This window comes from Taudactylus pleione, unplaced genomic scaffold (genome assembly GCF_031769625.1).
Source record: "Taudactylus pleione unplaced genomic scaffold, aTauple2 ptg000602l, whole genome shotgun sequence".
NCBI classification, from domain to species: domain Eukaryota; kingdom Metazoa; phylum Chordata; class Amphibia; order Anura; family Myobatrachidae; genus Taudactylus; species Taudactylus pleione.
The window spans coordinates 1,851,517-1,871,541 of record NW_028285004.1 but is presented as its reverse complement, the minus strand read 5'-3'; the positions used below and the strand labels follow the sequence as shown (position 1 = coordinate 1,871,541).

The 20,025-nt window shown below is 37.3% G+C and overlaps 1 pseudogene; it reads right to left on the bottom strand.

Annotated features, from left to right (window-relative positions):
• Window positions 1-19,152: 19,152 nt before the first annotated feature.
• LOC148480737 (glucoside xylosyltransferase 1 pseudogene) lies at window positions 19,153-19,741 on the bottom strand (annotated as a pseudogene).
• Window positions 19,742-20,025: the final 284 nt, after the last annotated feature.

The window sequence follows — 20,025 nt, the reverse complement described above, 5'->3', positions numbered from 1 at the left end:
AATGTCAACTCCCTCCTCGTCAATGTCCTACTAAGTCAGGATTGGAAGTAGTCCTGCAGGCCATGTCACTGGCATGACTGACTCTCCTATCCGGGATTCCACCGGAGGATCCTGCATTGCAGAAGCAGCAGGAGAAAGTGAAGGAGGAGCTAAGACGGAGTGATTCCACTTGGTATGTGGGACTTATGGAAGAAGCCCTTCATTCGCTTTGCCAGGATTCAAGGGTGGCCACCGTGCTTGATCCTAGGTTTAAAGCCTACATGGTGTCTCTCTTTCCGTCGGACACAAGCCTGCAGAGGTGCAAAGACCTGCTGGTAAAAACACTGTCAGTTGAAGCGGAACGTAACACTTCAACAGCTCCTTCTTCATTTTCTCCCACAACTGGGGCTGCCAGGAAACAACTTAGGTATCCTAAGCAACCTGCTGACGGTGGTGCAGGGCAGACAGGACCAAGTTTGGACATCTGGTCCAGACTAAAGTACCTGCTAACAGTTTCTGATATGTCTACTGTCACTGCATATGATACTGTCACCATTGACAGAATGATGGAGAATTACATTGGTGACAGCATCCAAGTAGGCATGTCAGACAGTCCATACCTATACCGGCAGGAAAAAGAGGCAATTTAGAGGCCCTGTACAAACTGTCTCTATTTTATCTAAGTTGCCCCCCCTCCAGTGTGTGCTCCAAAAGAGTTTTTAGTGCAGCCAGGAACCTTGTCAGCAAAATGCATAGGAGGTTGCTTCCACAAAATGTGGAGAAGATGATGTTTATCAAAATGAATTATCAATTCTTACAGGAAGACCAGCCTCCAGAAAGTACAGAGGGACCTGTGGTGGTGGATTCCAGTTGGGACAAATTAATACTCTGTGAGGATGAGGACAACACTGAAGAGGGTGAGTAATCGGTGCAGGAGGAGGATGAGGACGACATCTTGCCTCTGTAGAGCCAGTTTGTGCAGGAACAGATTAATTGCCAGCTTGTTATGTGGGGGCCCAAACGAACCAATAATTTCAGCAACAGTTGTGTGGCAGACCCTGGCGCTGAAATGATTGGTTTGTTAAAGTGTGCATGTCCTGTTTATTTAACATATTAACAAGGACAATTCCATCTTGCATCTCTTTTTTTTCTTTGCAGTATATACTCTTTGGGGCCTAGTTTTCCAACCTGCCATCCTGTCTGCCACTTCAGTGCCACTCCTAAATTGGCCACGTGTTTGTGCCACCCACTTTTGTCACTTAGCATAGTCATCCAGCTACCTCGGTACAACCTTTTTTCTTAAAAACAATATTGTGAGGTGTGAAGTGTTTAGAATACACTGTAAATTAGAGGAAATTAATGTTATTGAGGTTAATAACAGCGTAGGAACAACAACAAAAAACTGTGATTTTAGCTGTTTTTATGCTCTTTTCCCAAAAATATAGATCCAAAACACAAAATTCAGAACCCAAAACATGGAAGGGTGGTTTTGGCAAAAATATCCAGATCCAAACCATGAAGAAAGATCCAGATCCAAAACCAAAACACAAAACACAAAAAGTGGCCGGTGCACACCCCTAGTCTAGTTTAATCATGATGCACCTCTATTATATTTATACTGCTTTATTTGAAGTAGAAGTGGTAAAAATAATAATAATAGATGTTATAGACTTGCCAATCTATAGTAAGTATCTGATTTATTTCACATTTACCTATGGTATACCAAAAATGAAAAAATTAAAAAATAATACAATAACTACGGTAAATGTAAAGACGTAGCAAGGACATATAGACAAAAACAGACAAAACACATGTTGTTACTGTATGGCCCAATATATACACCAATCATCAAATGAAGCACATTTATTTGCACCTCTGTAATCTTTAGATTTCCATGAATAAAATAAATTACTGTGTTGGTTAAAAAAATATTGTCGAAATCTAGAAAGTTACATTTTTCAAATGTTTCTCATTTTATTATTTCCATATATAATGTTCATAATATAAAAATATATGTACTTTATTACGTTACCAAGGAAAAGTCAGAATATGCATGTTGTATCTTCCATATTGTTATGACAATGACAACTTCAGACTGGTTTATGGGTTAATAGAGTAGCAACTATTTACTATATAGTTGTACATAAAACGCAGCTAAACGGTATAAACTACACTTGTAATGTTGCACATTATCCTATATCTTATCAAAGATTATTCCTCAATTATAAATAGAGATTTGCGCTAACCCCCGTGTTTTGATTTTGGATATTGATTAATCTTCGTGCTTTGGTTTTGGATCTAGATTAATCTTCGTGCTTTGGTTTTCTTTTTGCAAAACCACCCTCAAGTGTTTTGGTTTTGGATCTGGGATTTAAAAAAAATATATACAAAGTTTTTAAAAAGAGTCAAAATCATGTTATTTTTGCAATCCAAAAAACAAAATTCATATTTAAAATCTGAATTCTGAAGCGCAGGAAGATCAGAACCACAATGGATTTATCCAGATCTCATAAGGAGATCTGAACCGCGACTCAGATATGTCCGGATACATCAAATTCTGGTGTATTTGAATTTCTGGAGAACCGACCCACACATCTCTAATTTTAAAAGATTAAAAGACTAATAAAAGTCATCTTAAGGTACTGTATAAATGGTCACAAACAATTTGGCTGTTGTAATAATTTTACAGTGCACACTTCATTTATTAAACAAATTGAATCTAAAACTGCAAATAAATTTTAAAAACAAATCATTTAGAGATAAAGAAGCATGCAAAACAGCAATTCCATACAAAGTCATAGTAGAAGTAGTATTTTGATTATATAAAATATGGTAAACAGGCTCTTCTATAGTAAGTGACTGCATGATCCTTTCAATAGGTCCAGGAAATCCCTCCTTACACTGGTTTAGCAATAGTGCCTCCAATTAAGTTTGTGTCATGTAGTTCAGTCACAACTTAAGTTGGTTGCCCACTTGGCCATTTTTTTTGCCATGCAAGGTAACTGACTGCAGTGCTTTCCTGCATTGCTTTGACTCATCTACATTGTAAAAAGATGCTGGGCCAAATGTAATAGGGTGAGAGTTTAGAAAATGTGAGAGTTTAGCAGTAAACTCTCACATTGGTTGAGTTTTATCTTCAAAATGGGAAAACATCTGAATGAGATTTTAAATTGTGAGAGTTTTTTAAGTCTAAAAAAACATGCAAGTTCACTCTGTTACTTTGTTTTTGGACACTATTACATTGACAAAGTTTAAAAAGTGTCAGAAACTGTCACTTTTCTAAACTCTCACCCTATTACATTTGGCCCGCTATGTCCAAATTAAACAATCCTTCATTATTATAACTATCCCCTTCAACAAAACATTTCTTCCATTTTTAACTGTCTTGCCATGACCCCTTTCATTCTTCCTACAAATGATGGTAGGTGAATATATGATCACAAAATAGTATTGGGTAAGAGAGATGACTTTTCCCATCTTCTCCTTATTGCCTCATCTGAAAATAAATTGTTTGTGCAGTGTCCTAGATGACTCATTTTTACTTAATTGTGTGGGAACATTTCAAGTCTAAAACATTGGATCAGATCTTCTCATACTCTTGTTTTACTCTGCTAAGCCTCATTTCCCTTTCCAATTCCCCCTCTCCCTTTCTCTCTTATTTTACTGACAGCTCCTATCCCCTTCACTATCTGTTTTTCCACTACTACTACATACTCCTACCTCTAGAACAACTATTTGCCTGGGCTGTTCCAAGGATCTCCTACTCTCTCCACTGTTTGCCAAGTTGCACCAGCCTTTACCACATTCAAATAATTTTAGTTATATGAATAATATTAAACCCCCTCCATCAATTTATAAATAAATGCAAATCGATCAGGGTTTGTCATACTTTGTCCCTAATTTGAACCTCTGTCTTCTTGAACAAGCAAATATGAAATAGGATAACCACTTACTGAATAATCATCTGTTTCCTATATACTTAAGACATTTTAAATTCATAAAATTTTTATTTTCAAAAATGTAAATAATAAAACAATAAAATAATACATATACTGTAAAATGTAAAGTAGAGATTAACACACTTTTCAAAACTGCTAGGTAATATTTTAACTTTATTCTGCATTTGTGAGTGTTATTTTGCATATTTGTCCAATTTCTGATCCACACGAAAGGCTTTCCTATGGTTTGGAGGTTAAAATTTTAAACGGCACCTGCAATCAGTGTAAAGCAGGTCGGGCTTTACACTGGCTGCAGGTGGCATTTTAAGTTTTTGGGCAAAATTAACTGCAGCGGCTTCTAAACCCGAGCAGTTTGGTGGTGGTTTGGCAGTGGTTTTGATATCCACAGATTTACTAAGGCAAAAAACGCTGCAAAACCACATTCAAAATACATTTTAGAATAGAATAGAACAAGGTTGTCATTTAGAAACTGCTGCAAAACCGCCACCAAACCCCCAATGTTTTGAACCCGCCATCAAACCACCACCAAGCTGCCGGGATTTAGAACCCACTGCTTAGTAAATGTTGCCATCTGCAACCCACCAGGAAGTAGTGAAGGTTTACAAAAGTGACTGCTTCATAAATAAAGCCCTAAATTCCGTAATTGTTATCTGCTCCAATTTCACCTTTTATTATTGTACTGCATGCATTTCTCACTTATTATACGTTAACCACACCATTGCATCCAATCTCTATTCATAGACTATAAATACCACAACATGGAGCATGCATACAAATACAAGTTCTATAATTGTATTAATGTAAATTTGAAACTCTGCAAAAGGAACTGTTTCACTTTAAAAATATTTTAATGTTCAAAACATTAACTAAGCAAAGTAATGTGCAATATATGATATTAAAGTTTCAACATTTGACTTATTGATGTGTATTTACTGAAGTCATTTGTTCTTGTAAAATGTGTTCCTTTGCTTGCATTCCTCCTATGGAGAAAATCAATGCTCAATAATTAGCACATAATAAGAAAGAATACCAGAAGCAATTTTCATCCAACATCCAATCAATGTCAATTTTATATCCAATTAAAATATGGAGAGCCTCAAAGAACAACTATGTATACTTTTTAAAATAGTATATTGTGTTGTGTCGACCGTAGTAATTTCAAGCTTTTGAAATATAATATAAAACCATATATCATGAAAACCAAAGAATTAGAATTCCCTTCACTGATTACATTTATTTACAACTATTATCTGATTCAGCATGCTAAAGCATATTCACCCTCCAATTAACCTTTTTTTTGGACAAAACAAGTAATACAGGTTGAGTCTCCCTTATCCAAAATGCTTGGGGCCAGGAGTATTTTGGATAAGGGAATATTCTGTATTTTGGAATAATTGCATACCATAATGAAATATCTTGGCAATAGCACCCCAATATACACACAATGCATTTATTTGTTATATACACCTTATACACACAGCCTGCATGTCATTTTATACAATATTTTCAATAATTGTGTGGCTCAAGCAAAGTTTATGTACAGAAATGAAATTTATTTATGTTTCATATACACCTTATACACAGAACCTGAATGAAATATTTGGATATGGGAGACTCAACCTGTATGAGCAATGCATTATTTGGAACATTTTTCATTTTAAGGTAACTTGGTGTACTTGGGAGGAGCAGACTCAGCCAAGGAGCAGTATGTCATCTGCCCACTGGTGGGTACAATGGTAGTGTTTTGGTACCTCCAGCTGACTGCAGCCACATACCAAGTACACTCCCTGGCAGAAGAGAGGCATCAGATGACTGCACAACTCCCATTATGTTATGCAGCCATACTTTAAGTGTATAACATGCTTCTGACTTGCCAAATAAATGTCTGGTATCATGCTGATTAGTGATTTGAACTGGCTATTTCCAATAAACCCTTTGACATCTAAGTAATGTCACTCAGAACCCCAATACACACCTTTTACATGTACCATGAATTTATGTAACATGAATGAAAACACAACATAGATTTATAACATTCAATTAATCATCATTCATTAATAACATAATCTAGCAAAGAAAACACATAGTGTATAGTAAAAAGGGTGTGCAGAGCAGCAACATACTATCAGGGCCTGTAATCAAGCAGTGACAATAAATATGCATAATGAGTCAGCATACTGCCCCTAGTGCCAATCAAAATAGTTTCTGTCTCTCCTTCATATCATGTCAAATAATATGATCTACCTGGCAGAGTGATGTTATTGATCCCCAGATACTGTAGGTTGTATCAGCCAAGCCTTTACTGCGAAAGAGAGTATACTAGCTACTATATTCAACTACTATAGTCAATTCCCCTGTTGGCAACAAGTATCCATCTACTTTTCTCAGCACCCTTAAGGGAGGTAGTAGTTATCAGTAGAAATGAGCGGGTCCGGTTCTCCGAGAATCAGACCCACCCAAACTTTGCGATACAAGGTGAAATCCAAATACGGCTCAGGGTTTCACATGTGACTCAGATCTGAAATAAGGCAAAATGACATACTCCCGCTGTCAGATTCTTGCAGTTTTTGGATTTTATAAAGGTCCCAGTGGGTGCCATTTTCACTTCGGCTGTGGAGAGTGTACATAGCAGACATGGGGGTCTAGTTACTAAGCAGTGTTAGGAGAAGTGAAAAGTGAAGAGTGAAAAGTGATAAGATGCCAGCCAATCAGCTCCCAACTGTCATTTTTCAAATACAGCCTGTGAGATGGTGTGAGGATCTGAATTTGTTGTGGACCCAGGGTGGTGATAGAAGCAGACACAGGAGCAGACTTAAATGAAAAAGTGGGGTTTTTAATAAGTGACTGAGAAGACATGGGAATGGCAAACAAAAAGTCCAGGTATAGCACTAAAGTGCACTTGATAACTGTAGTGAGGGTTAATGAACAAATGTCCAAATAGTGACAGGCAGGAACAGTCCAGTATAAGTATGGTGAGCTAAAACAGAATGCAGGTATGAAGAACTGTAACAAAATGCAGGCTTGATGAGCTGTAACTGAATGCAGGTTTGGTGAGCTGTAACTGATGCAGACAGAGGTAGTGAAGTCCAGATGGGAGTGAAATCAAGCAAGGTGAAGGGAAACAGCAGGTTCAGGTACTCAGGCAGGTAAGAAGGTATATGGAGGGTGCTGGTTAAGTCCAGCAGGTTGGAGCAGGCAAGGTTCAGGCTAGTAGCATAACTGACAGGCAGGTAGATAAGGCACAGGTACTCTCTCTCAGCCGCAGCTGAGAAACACGTTGCACTAGCAAAGGAAGGAAGGCTTTGCACCTTCCTAAATACTCAGTGCCACGCTGTGACTGGCTGGAATGAGCACATGACCTACCAGGATTGGCCAGCTGGGATCACATGGCCGCAGGCAAGATGGTGGTGCCCATGACAATGGAACGGACCCCCCACCACAACGACCTCCCAGGTAATACCCGTCGGGTACCATGCCAAGAAACCCTGGCCGTGACAGATGGCAGTTAGGAGCTGACTGGCTAGCACCTTATCAATTTTCACTCTTCACTTTTCACTTCTCCTAACACGGCTTAGTAAACAGACCCCATGGTCTGTTCTTTTAGGGTTCAGTCAGCGTTGTGTGTTGTTGTCAGTCACTTCTCACTATTTGTTCATGGGTGCAGTGTTATCAGGCTTGGGCATCAGTACATAAAGTGGGGAGTGCTGCTGTGTCACTCACTGTTGTCCTGTCAATCAAGGGGCAGGGACTACAGTACATAAAGGGCTGCTGTTGTGTTGTTCATAAAGGGGCTTGGGCTGCAGAACATAAGGTGGTGCTGCTGTGTTGCCCTGTCCATCAAGGGGCTAGGGCTGCAGTTCATAAAGGCAAGCTGTGTTGTCCAGTAGTGCTCTGTCAATTCAGGGGTGCTCTTCCCCAGTGTAAAAAAATAAAAGTTAAAATTTAAATATTTTTTGTGTGTGTGCTAGGTAATTACTAGTTAGTTACTAGTTATGCTATTATTGTTTGGTGACACTGCTGGCCAGACCACAGTTTATAATCCACATATTTGTGACTCTGCAAGTTCTCTGTCCGCAGAGGTGCTTTGTTGTCCATAAAACGGTGCAGTATTGTTCATCAAGGGGCTGCTGCCTCATCCAGGGGTGTTTTTCCCCAGTGTAAAAAAATAAAAGTGAAATTAAATTATCATTCCTCAAATAATAGATAAAGAAAATGTGATTTAAAAACTGATTGCGGTGCATGTATCTGCCTCTATCATGTCACAATAAACAATGGCTGATGTTATCTCATGATTTCATATCATTGATACTATCGGAATTCAACCAAATAATCTTTGTGTTTGTATTGCTGCATAAATAATACATATAGACCCAGAGTGCACTGCTTTATACTCGCATGATCAAATGTTGAGGATATTATCAATTCCCTTGGTTTTTTTTAACAAGCAAACCTTGGGTTAAGTTAGAATTTATAATACTGGAAAGTGTACTTAAATAGTTTATTAGGATACAATCTATTCTTTGTACATCCAGTGAATACAAATCCTCAGGGAGAAGTTTTTTAAATGTGCTGGGGAGATTAAGGTGAATTGTATTCCACTATTTAGATATCTATATCAGTATCACATATAGTTCCTTTATTCATCAAGGGAAGTATCCAAAAATGAATTTTCACAATAATACTTTAATACATCCTCCACCAGTTTCTAGAAAGAATCTCTCCTATCATGGCAAGAGGCATGATAGAGGCAGACACATGCCTCACATTTTCTTTATCTTTGTGACACACCTCTCTATTTTTTTTACCAATTTTCCCTGTTCCACCTTTGATATTTGGTATTAGCCTGCATAATATTAAAAGTTAAGTTTTAATAATTAGTGCACCACTTATGACAACTCATCTTTCGTCTTTGTGTCTCCATACATAATATAGATGTCTGTGGTAGCACCTCTCATTTGCATTATTGGATTCTTATGATACATGATATGAGGGTCTCTGTATTCTCTTTCTGAGAAGAGATACAACTATTCTTGTGTGACTGTAATTGTTCTATTGAGAGGAGAGCAGGAACCACATAATAGTGCTGGAGCTGCTGCCATTGCCACCAGTCATGATGATACTAGTCCATCTACATCATCTACTAAACCCGATACCCAAGGGATGCAGGGCTTAAGTAGGGGAATCTAAAATCAAAGAATCAATCTTTTACAGGGGTAAAAAAATAAGATAAAGTTAGCTGTAGAAATACATCAAATTGGCAATATGAGTTTCACCACACAAAGTGGCAAGGAAAGGCTAAGGCTTTGGCCTTTATTTAAGACTGGTGGTTTGGCTTCTTATGATGATGTAAGCACAAGTCAACATGCTGACATAGAAAACAAGGATGCTTCTGTGGAAGTGCACCAGGATGACCAGGATATTTGTATAGCTGATGCTAATAAGGATGTTGTTGATGAGGATGTTGTTTGTGTAAATCAGACACCAGTGCAAGAAACAGTTGTTGCCCATGATAAGGAAAAGCCCATTGTCATGCCTGGACACAAGATAAAAAAACACATCTTATTTGTTGAATTATTTCTACCCAATTCCAGTCAACAATTGTCAAGCTATTTGTACCCTTTAATAAAGCCAGAGTAAGTAAATGTAGAAACTTTAACCATCTAGGAATCTCATCCCTGTTATGTCATCTGCAGTGCATCCATCCAAAAAGTTTTTTAAAATTCAGAAACTTTGGTTAAAAAAGTACCAACAAGCAGTCCAGTGTCAGCTAGCTACATTCTTTTTATAAAATCCAAGCACCTGCCATCTTCACCACCAACACCTTCATCAACAATATCAATCATGAAGTGATTAATTTTTTTGGGCCCCCACAAAACAAGCTACTAATGGGCAACTTACATTGCTGGCAATGATCTCTATGTGCACAATCTGGCTTTAAAGAGGCAAATTGTTGTCACCATCATCATCCAATTGCTCACCCTCATCAGTGTGTACATAATCTTCACACAATATTAATTTGTCCCTGCTGGAATCTACCATTACAGGTACCTCTGTAATTTGTGGATGTTTTTGGCATTTAATTTTTACTTCATTTTGATGAACATCATCTTTTCCACACTTTGAGGAAGTAGCCTCATGCGCCAATCGCTGACATGGTTCCTGGCTGTGCTGAAAACTTTTTCTGAGTACACACTGGAGGGTAGGATGCTCAAGTAAAGCCAAGACAGTTTGTGCAAGGGCCTCAAATGAACTGTCTAACATGCCTATTTTGACGCTATCATTAAAAAATTAAAAAAGTCCTCAACTATTCTTTGAATGGTGACCGTATCAGATGGAGTCATGGTAGAGGTCCCATTAATTGTAGGCATCTCTTTTAGACCCAACCAGATGTCAAAACTTGGTTATGTTGACTCACCTGCATCACCAGTGGGTCTTTTGGGAAATTTTTGTTTTTTCAAGGCAGATGCCCTTGCTTTATAAACTGAAGGAGAAGACATTGCTGCATCATGTGCCACTTGAGCTGACAATTTGCTTACAAGCAGCTCTTTGCATCTCTTTAGATATGTGTCTGTTGGAAAGAAAGACACAACATATGACTTAAACCTTAAATCTTAAATCTTGAGAATGCTCTGTTCAGCTTGTTCACATATCTGTGGTTAAGTGGACAGTGGGTACAACGGCATATTGGAGGCCGCTAATTTAGTTTTTTTTAACATCCTGGTACAGGTGGGGAATTGCTTTTCTAGTAAAGTGGAATCTAGATGGGATTTGGTACCGGGGACACAGGACCTCAATTAACTGTCTAAAACCCACTGCATTATTGGTGGATATTGGCTGCACATTTAATTCCAGCATAGATGTTATGGCGTCAGTGATCCGCTATGCAACTGGGTGATTGCTGTCATACTTGCTCCCCCCTTGCAAAGGATTGTTTAACAGTCTATTGTTTTTTAATGTACTGCTAGTAGTCTTCCTGGTCCCCTTCTGGGTGCTCAACGATTCTTCTGGGGCAAGGACTGATGTGAATGATTTAAATATTATTTGTAAATAATATTTACAAATAATTCCCTCCTCCCCTTCCCTCCTCCCTCATAAATTTGCTTCAGAATAAAAAAATAAATTAAATTTGCTACCAATCAACCTTTCCTGTCTCTGCCTTCAACTACATATATACTCCATCTTCCTCAGGCCTCTTGATTAATGAAAACATATGTTTCCTTATGTGCCATGTTGGAAGTTGAAGTGCCATGTGTGAGCTTAGTGCAAATTTTTGGCCTAAACTGGATGAAAACAATATTGTGAGCTGTGAGGTGGTCAAAATTGACTGGAAACAAGTAAAATTAATGTTATTAGGTTAATAGTACTGTAGGAACAAATAAAGCCTGTTTGCACTGAATGTTGTTTTGACTGAAAAAACTGAGTGAGAGAAACATCTGAAAAAAGAAGTTGACAGCTGAAACAAGGAGAATGGCCAGAGATAGATTCAGATAATAGACTGTGAAAGACTAGTGAAACATGCAGTAAGGAGTGTGTCACTATTATTGATTTGTGGAGAGATTTATTAGGCAAAAAAAATATCCAAGAAAAAAGGTACAATGAGAACCAGTGGGAATTCAGCTTCAAAGTAATTACTGTAATTGAAATGAAATCCTCTGAGATTACAGACACTTTAATAAACAACAGATAAGCAAAACTGTTATTGCCTAATTCAAGTAAAAAGATAAGTAAAATAGAGTACTATGGATTTGCCATGAAGTGAAGCATTAGCATGTTTGGTTCCATTTTGCATTGACTAGATTACCGAGAACTGTTACTCACTGAGCACTGTTTCAGTGATAACCTAACATGTTTTTACTGAAATTCTTAGTTGGACTATTATTTATAATATTAATTTAATAATAGATAGATGGCACTGAAGGAATGAACCTAGTGACGGGTGTGCAGCTCATAATGAGAGGATGCCAGCCTCTCTATGGATATTAAAGTGACAATAGGGGTACTGCGCTCAACCCGTACAAGTGAAGTAGATGTTGGCAATGAGTGCTTAAATATAATATTGTTGAAGAAAAAAGGGGGATCAAAGCTTAAGATCATTCAATCAATTTTACTAAAGAACGTGGATTTGGTATTATACACACAATAAAATCAATAGAGTTAAAATTAATGAGACTGATTAATGTACATATGTAGCCCCCTACTCCCACCCTGAAGACACCCCGGGCAATGAGGCATCTTCTTGCTTGCACCAATGGGCTGGTACTTAGGGGCAAGTAACAGGTTGCCACTACTCACAAACATCCCCATCTACACTAACCTGAACTACCCCATTCCAATCTGTGAAAGTGGCCATATTAAGCATGTTAACTACTTTACCTTATTAGTGGTGAGGTGTGATCACCGCTGACCCAACAGCATTAACAGTGTGATTACCACTGCTATATATGTACATTAATCAGTTTCATTTATATTAACTCTATTGATTTTATTGTGTGTACTGTATATTACCACATTCATATTCTTTAGTAAAATTGATTGAATGATCTTAGGTGTTGATCCCCCTTTTTTCTTCAACAATATTATATTTAAGCACTCATCAACTACACTTGTACGGGTTGAGCGCAGTACCCCTATTATCTCTTGATTTATAATATAGTAGCATATGATCACAGTCATAATATTATCTCTCAAACACTGATATCTGCACTATAACTAATCCGGTGTCCAATTTTATTTACCCAATAGAGATGGAAATCAGTTGTTGACTGTTACTATTACCAGTTATTTATATAGCAGAAACATATTACTCAGCACTTTACAGAGAATATTTGTCCATTCACAGCAGTCCCTTCCCCAGTGGAGTTTACAATCTATATTCCCAACCACATACTCACATACACACACACTAGGGTTAATTTTTGTTGGGACCCAATTAATCTACCAGTATATTTTTGGAGTAATATAAATGGAGCATTATCTAAATGCTACATCCTACTCTAGTATCGTTACTTGACCATGCACTTACTTTTATGGCCACAGGCTACTCAACTTTTAATGGCTATTTGCAGCAGGAGAATGTGACATGTCATAAAAACACAAATCAAGATGGTTCTAAATATAGGCAAAGGAGTTAAGTGCACTATATTGGCCTACTGTACATAGTCACCAGCTCTCAGTCCAATAGAACACCATTGAGAAATGGTAGAACTGCCATCATGTCAAAATGGACAAAATATTTAAGGAATGTTTCCCACACTTTTTAAAATCAATTTAGGCTGTTCTGTGGGCAGGCAAGGGAATCCTACCCTGTACTAGAAAGATGTACCTAATACAGTAGTCTCTGAGTATGTAACATTAAGAATTCCTTAGAATTCCAAATAAAGAATCCAGAGAACAACATGATATTTAGGAATTGTTGACCCCTTTAGAGAGTAACCCACATGGTACAATTCAGCTCTCTAGCTAGAGGTGCAATCGAGAAGGTTAATCTAACACTAGCTTTGGAGGAACTGTTCAAACTTTGAATAAGGAAATACCATACCAGGCTAAGAGGGTAATAGAGGAAAGTGGGACAGATGAGGTTGTCCTGCTTGACCCAAATCAGGGGAAAAAATATGAGTGATAAAGATCACTAGACCTTATAATGTTCAGGATAAGCCTGGCTGGAGTAATATGGATGTCAGGAATTCTAACATACTAAATACTTGACCAAATGAGCAGAGATTTGGGATCATGTGTTGTGTTAAGCCAGGTAGCAACACCCACCTATAGTTCTTATGTGACTGATGACACTTTATGTTTTCCCACTACATTGGTTCAGACTGACATAAGGAGGAAAAAAAGATATATGGGACAACCATGATAAGTGCCAGGGCTTATCCCAAATTCCCCATTGTATATGTAAATATTATGATGAAGTCCCAGATTTAAGATGCATTTAGTGGTGCAGGGATCCAACCCTGTATGGGGAAGGTGAAGAGCACCCATGGAGCAAAGAGATTGCTATAGAATGGCAAGTGTTTTCAAGTGCATATGTAGGAACTGTGGTAAAATCACAGACAACATATGTATCTCATGATGAAATGGATGGAGAAGGAGACTTTATAACATATACTGAAAAGGAAGGGGAAAAAAGGGAGGTGGCTCACACAAGAATTACTCCAGTAGTTGATTATGAAGAACCAGATAACCACTGCAATGCGATTGCTAGAGGTGATGCATATGGTAGAAATACATTTGTTGAACTAGCTACCACAGCTGCAGATAGTGATGCATTTTGTGAAGTACCATCTATGCATGTAGGAGAGGCATACAAAACTTGTTTTTTCTGTAACCCACTTATGGTACCAGAAATGGTAAAGATAGGGCTTTTGCAGGACTATAATATAACATTCAGTGAAATACATTAAGACCTACTTGGAACTAACTATCTGGAAAGTTTCATGTAACAAAATATAAAATAGAGCTACAACCTAGGGCATACATACTAAAAAACAATGTTGAAATATTACTGGGAGGCTACAACTCCAAACTCTGGGAAATAATGACAATTTATTCTTATTTTCCGGCAAATGCATCAATGGTATGCTATTTTGGGAGGTTAACTTTCCTTGCAGCTCATGCAGATATCACAACATTATTGACATGAGGGGAAAGGTCTTTATCTCCTAACTGTAGATAAAGTTAACCTTTGTATAAAGCTTTACCTTATACTTTAGTATGGGGTACCACGTCTCAGTGAATAAAATAGCAGGGTAATAAACAGTATTGCATGTGGATTAGCAAAAATCAATAGACACTACCAGTACTGCTATCTCTCTTATAAATCATGAATAGAGGGACATTAGAGAAGGAATGTTAGAAAAAAGAGTTGCCATTGATTACCTGTTACTCAAACCAGAAAGTGGGTGTAGAGACTTTAAAGGGATGTGTTGTTTCAAGGTTTCAGATAATTATAACCCTATAGAAAAAAAATCAAACAATTGCAGGATATACAATAAATCATTCACCAATACAAGGACTGGGATACTTTCAGTTGTAGAGGGCAAGGTTTTGTCTGATGGTTTACACAAATTTTACAATATGTAATGATGGGATTAATAATTGCCTTGATCTATGTCAGCATTAGGTGCCCATGCATACCTGCCATGGTGCATTAGTTTAAGAAAATTTGTACCCCAGCAAGGAAATCCAATACACAATTGATGACTTTAAAACCAATTATCTATATTTCAGTAACACAAAAATTAGTAAAGTACGGGTACTAGGTCGATATACATAGAGATGTGTCCTCATACATTTAGCCTCAACACGCCACATGACTTGTCTGGCTTGAGTAAGCCACCAAGCTCGGTGTTACTATGCTCGTCTAAAGATTCTTTTGAAAATGCATCTAAGTCGCAATGTGATGCAACTAGGATGCACCAGTAGACTGTGCCGATCCATTTGACATGTGACACTTGTATATCTGTGTGCACCGGAGTCTGTCTATGAAGCACAATGGAATGTGCAATGAAAAAAGATGTGGCAACTACATTGTAGCACTTTGTTTACAGATTCAGAGACTCAGTCAAATATCCAAGTGTCACATTTCCAATCAATCACCACAGTCTGCTGGTACGTCTTAGTCACAAGATGCATTTTTGGCAAAAAAATATGCAACAAAGATGCCCGGCGCTAGCAGAATCTCACAGGACCTGAAGCACTGAGAGGGGATTTTTAGCACGACTGCAGCAAAGATGTGTAAGGACATATCTGCACTTATGTTTCACATATTCTGATTATTATTCAAGCACAAACAAACTGCTGTTAAAATTTATCTTTAACAAGTCATATGTCTCAATCCAATGAAGGACTGAAGGTTCTCCTTACTGTTGCAAATCTATATTTTCACTAACTCTGGAGGGAATACTGTGCTCCACAACATCCATCGTAAGTACTGTATCCCTAAAACACCATTTCCCTTATCCTTTCACACCTTAAAGTAGAAGAAAGTAATTAGGAAACATTTTATTATAGAGTTATTAAGTGTAATTTACATTAATAAAGGGTGGACTTAAAAGTTAAATCAAATGTTTCTGTATTGCCTTACTTAATTACTTAAGTTATGTTCAAAATAATTTTCTTTATCCAATTCTTGCTGTGACCAAAGGGATAGTGATGGGTTAAACACAAAAGAGCTGATAAATCAAAATATGTTATTTGATGAGATTTTCATGAACTATGATTATGGTGACACCTGACAGTCTCAGAAACACAGATATAAGCCTTGGTTATTTGTTTTACTGAAGAACGAACATCATCCTTATCTGTTGAATGTCACTTCGACCAAGTCACCAAATGCCACAAACATCACCAGATATTGCTTACGGTTGGCCAAAGCCACCCACATAGACCATACATTGTTACTCACTGCGCTATACATCATCCTCATGTCTATATTATAAATGTAAACTGTAACATCCCTGTTAATAACCTGTAAACTATGTGTACAAAATATCTTGCAAATCTGCTCTAAAGGCAGAATTCTGACTTTTCTATGTACGTACTCCACGTAGCTCTGCACAGAAAGTGGAGATGATTCTTTAAACAAACCACTATTTGCTATATCACATACAGACTTGGTGTAACCATGGATAACAGTGCAACTTCTCAACACTGGACAGAGGGGTGGAGAAAGGTCCAGACAAGGTCTATATTTTTTGGATATCATTTTTGTCAAGTGTTAAGAATCTTTATTTGTGTCACCAGAAGGGCTGGAAGTAATGTACTCATGGGTGAGAAATAATGTACCATAGACTACAAAAATGGACTAATAAATAGCTTTTATATTTGTCTCAAGTAAATCTAAAATATTCTGGCTATAGGATGATGATGGTGTGTAACAAGTCTGCTTGCAAAGGTTCATCATTCAGTCATTCCCTTTGTTATCTTTCATTAACAGTCCCTCCTCTGCAATTCTGTACCCTGTCCCTTTATACGTGTTTGAAACAGGATGATGAAATATGCTCAAATAGAAACTAGTTCTTACAAATACTATCTAGAAGCGGAATATAAAGTTTTAGCATTTGATAAATTCTTTAAAAAAGTCATACCCTTTATTTGGCTTGGATAAAAGCTATAAAAACATTCATGAAAAATAATTGACATCATTAAAAAATATAAACAACCCACATTCACATACAGTATTATGCACACAGTAGTATATTTTGAGGCATTCACTCATTTCTCATGTATTGGCACAATAGTTTCCAGTAAAAGTGTACAAAGCATGTAGTGCATCCTCTGAACAGAAGTGTAGGATCATTGCAGCTCTGTTCTTTTTGCAATTCTATTTAGTTTGCACATAATAGAGCTTAGCCAAAGGCATCACCTATCATTTGATTACCTTGTATAAAACAGTTTATGTATCCTGCCACAGTAGGTGTGTAAGGTTTTCTGCAATTCCAGTTCTAAAGGATGTAACAAAGAACGGATGAGGTCATCTCCAAAAGTGTAATTTCTTAGTGCTCTATACACAGCTTGGACAGCCAGCTGCGCATTTTGCTAAGGCTTTTTAAAATGATCCTGTGAAAAAGCCTTAGCAAAATGTGCATCGGTTGATGCCAGGGAGCTCACAAATACCTGTCATTGCATACCATATGCTAAACAGTACTATAATGTCCTGAATGTAATGGACATTACTGTTTTAGTAGCCGCAGCTATTGCCGATACATGGCACTCTGCAGCAGGCTTGAATACATCCGTCTAAATGCTAAACTACTAACTTAGCACATGCTCGATCTTGTATACTGATAGCATGTTACGAGCAGACAACACTGCTAAGTCTGAGTCAATAACTAACAGTTGTCACATATAAGCAACAGGAGTTCACTGTCTTTTGCTCCGGTTATTATACATGCTTCTACATTGTTTGCATAGGAATTAGCTGTTAGCACTTACATATATGCGGCAACTACAGTTATGAATGGACAACAATTTGTCATGCTATATCAGTAAACACAAGCATGGTATTCTACAAAATGTATTATTTCTGATGAGCACTGGAGTATACCAGGGGGCTTATACACAGCTGCTGTTGTCACTGTCGAGATACGGAATCTATAAGTAAGCAATAGTAAACTCACACAACATTGAATCACTATTCTAGTACATATTTGAGTTTTGCACATAGATAACATACTGTGAACACCATTACTATATTAAGTTCAATATGCTATATATGTCCTAATTATGGACAGACAGGAGCCATCAAATATTTGGTAACTCCTATATGTACGTGGTGACTACAGCTAACTGTATAAACAGATAGTACATTTTTGTTCTTTAATAGCAATAATAAGGATGATAACATATAATAATTGCTAAACTGCATATTATTGAATCCAACTGATACTATTAGTTATTACCACTACGGCTACATTATTATATTTTCAAAAGACTTCAATGAACCATGCTATCGGGTCTAATTGTGTTTAATCATTTGTGAAATATATTTCTATGACTATATTATCATAGACATTCAGCTAGTTTGACTCTACCATGTAGCTAATTCTGAATCATGGACACTTGCAACAGTGTATCATATAACATTGTATCAGAAGCCTGACAAATAAGCATTGAATTGTAACATTACTTCCAGTGCAAACTGAGTGTACTGTAAGTAATCACAATGGGGAAGACTCCAATTTTCATACTGTGGTGATAGCTTTAGCACACCATCCTTCTATAACTGTTAAACAGAGATCCATGGAGAGAGTTAGACTCAGGTTACAGTTACTTTAAGTTACCCCCACTAGAGGTGACCTCATTTACAGGTTAAGCTTTATCTGATCATTCTTCATATAAATAACAGTAGAAAAAAAGAACATTATACACTTTATAGTACCATTACTTAGAAGCCATTTCAGATGTGTAAACTTATCCCTGGCATATGTTTTTAATCTTTATTCTTTAAACTATATTTTCTGATCTATTTTTTAATACTTCACTATTCTCTTATCTCCCGGAGGGGAATCAACTATTATATTTTACTGAATATCTAATAAAAGATATATATATATTTTTTTTGAATATTCGACTTCTGCACCTAAATAGAACCCCTTTTCCCTCTCTATGTACAAATCTATTGGTATTTGGTAGCACACACCTTACTGCTTAAATGACAGTTAATTAAGAATTTGTTATATATCTTATATACAATTTCACTAGGTGTTTGTCAAATTAAACATGTGCGGTAGTCCTCTCCTGTTATAAAATTAAACTGAGCCAAAAAGGACCAAATATCATCCACTAGACATAAAAACAAGATGTCTGTGTCGACATACAACAAGGATTCCACATCTTTGAGTAGTAACAACAAAAACAACATCTGTGATGCACAGGGCTTGAAGAGTTTCCTCCATTCTGCTGCATTCTCCATAGGAAAGGATATAGGGTACAATGTGTACTTAAACTTTTGTTGAAATTCCCACATGTTAAGAATTGTGTTGAAGTCATTGTGCAAAAATATGAAAGTGAAGAGGTTTTCTACTAAAAAGAAGTGCAGATTTCAGCATTGTGACAGTCTCATCCAGTCGGTCTCTGCAAGCCACAACTGCCAAGTGCATGGGACCCAAGTCACGTTTCAAAGGAAGATTGTATCTGTGCCACCACTGACCAAGCTCTGCCCATCACACTCACGAAAAGGAGGTTGCTGCCGGCTCCTATGCCTTGGTGTCACCGCTGCCTCTCGTGAGACCATATAGCAATGAGCAAAAGCCACAGACCAAGTAGATGAGCACCAGCCGTGACACCGGCCACCTCATTACACAGTGCCCCAACCGGAGGGCAGCTTTCTGGGCTTACACAGCTTTTAAACCACTTCCCTCTGGGATGACACTACAGAAAAATTTACTAATTTATACACTACATTTGCAGCTAGAATCAAATTTAGATGAAAACAACATACTGTAGGAGTGAATTGTGATAAAAGACTGATATCACCAATTGTTAATTAATAACACTGTTGCCGGACTAATCCTTATATAACAAAGATTTTCTTCATAGATAATGGAGTTAATTGATTTAAATATATGGTTATAAGTTAACG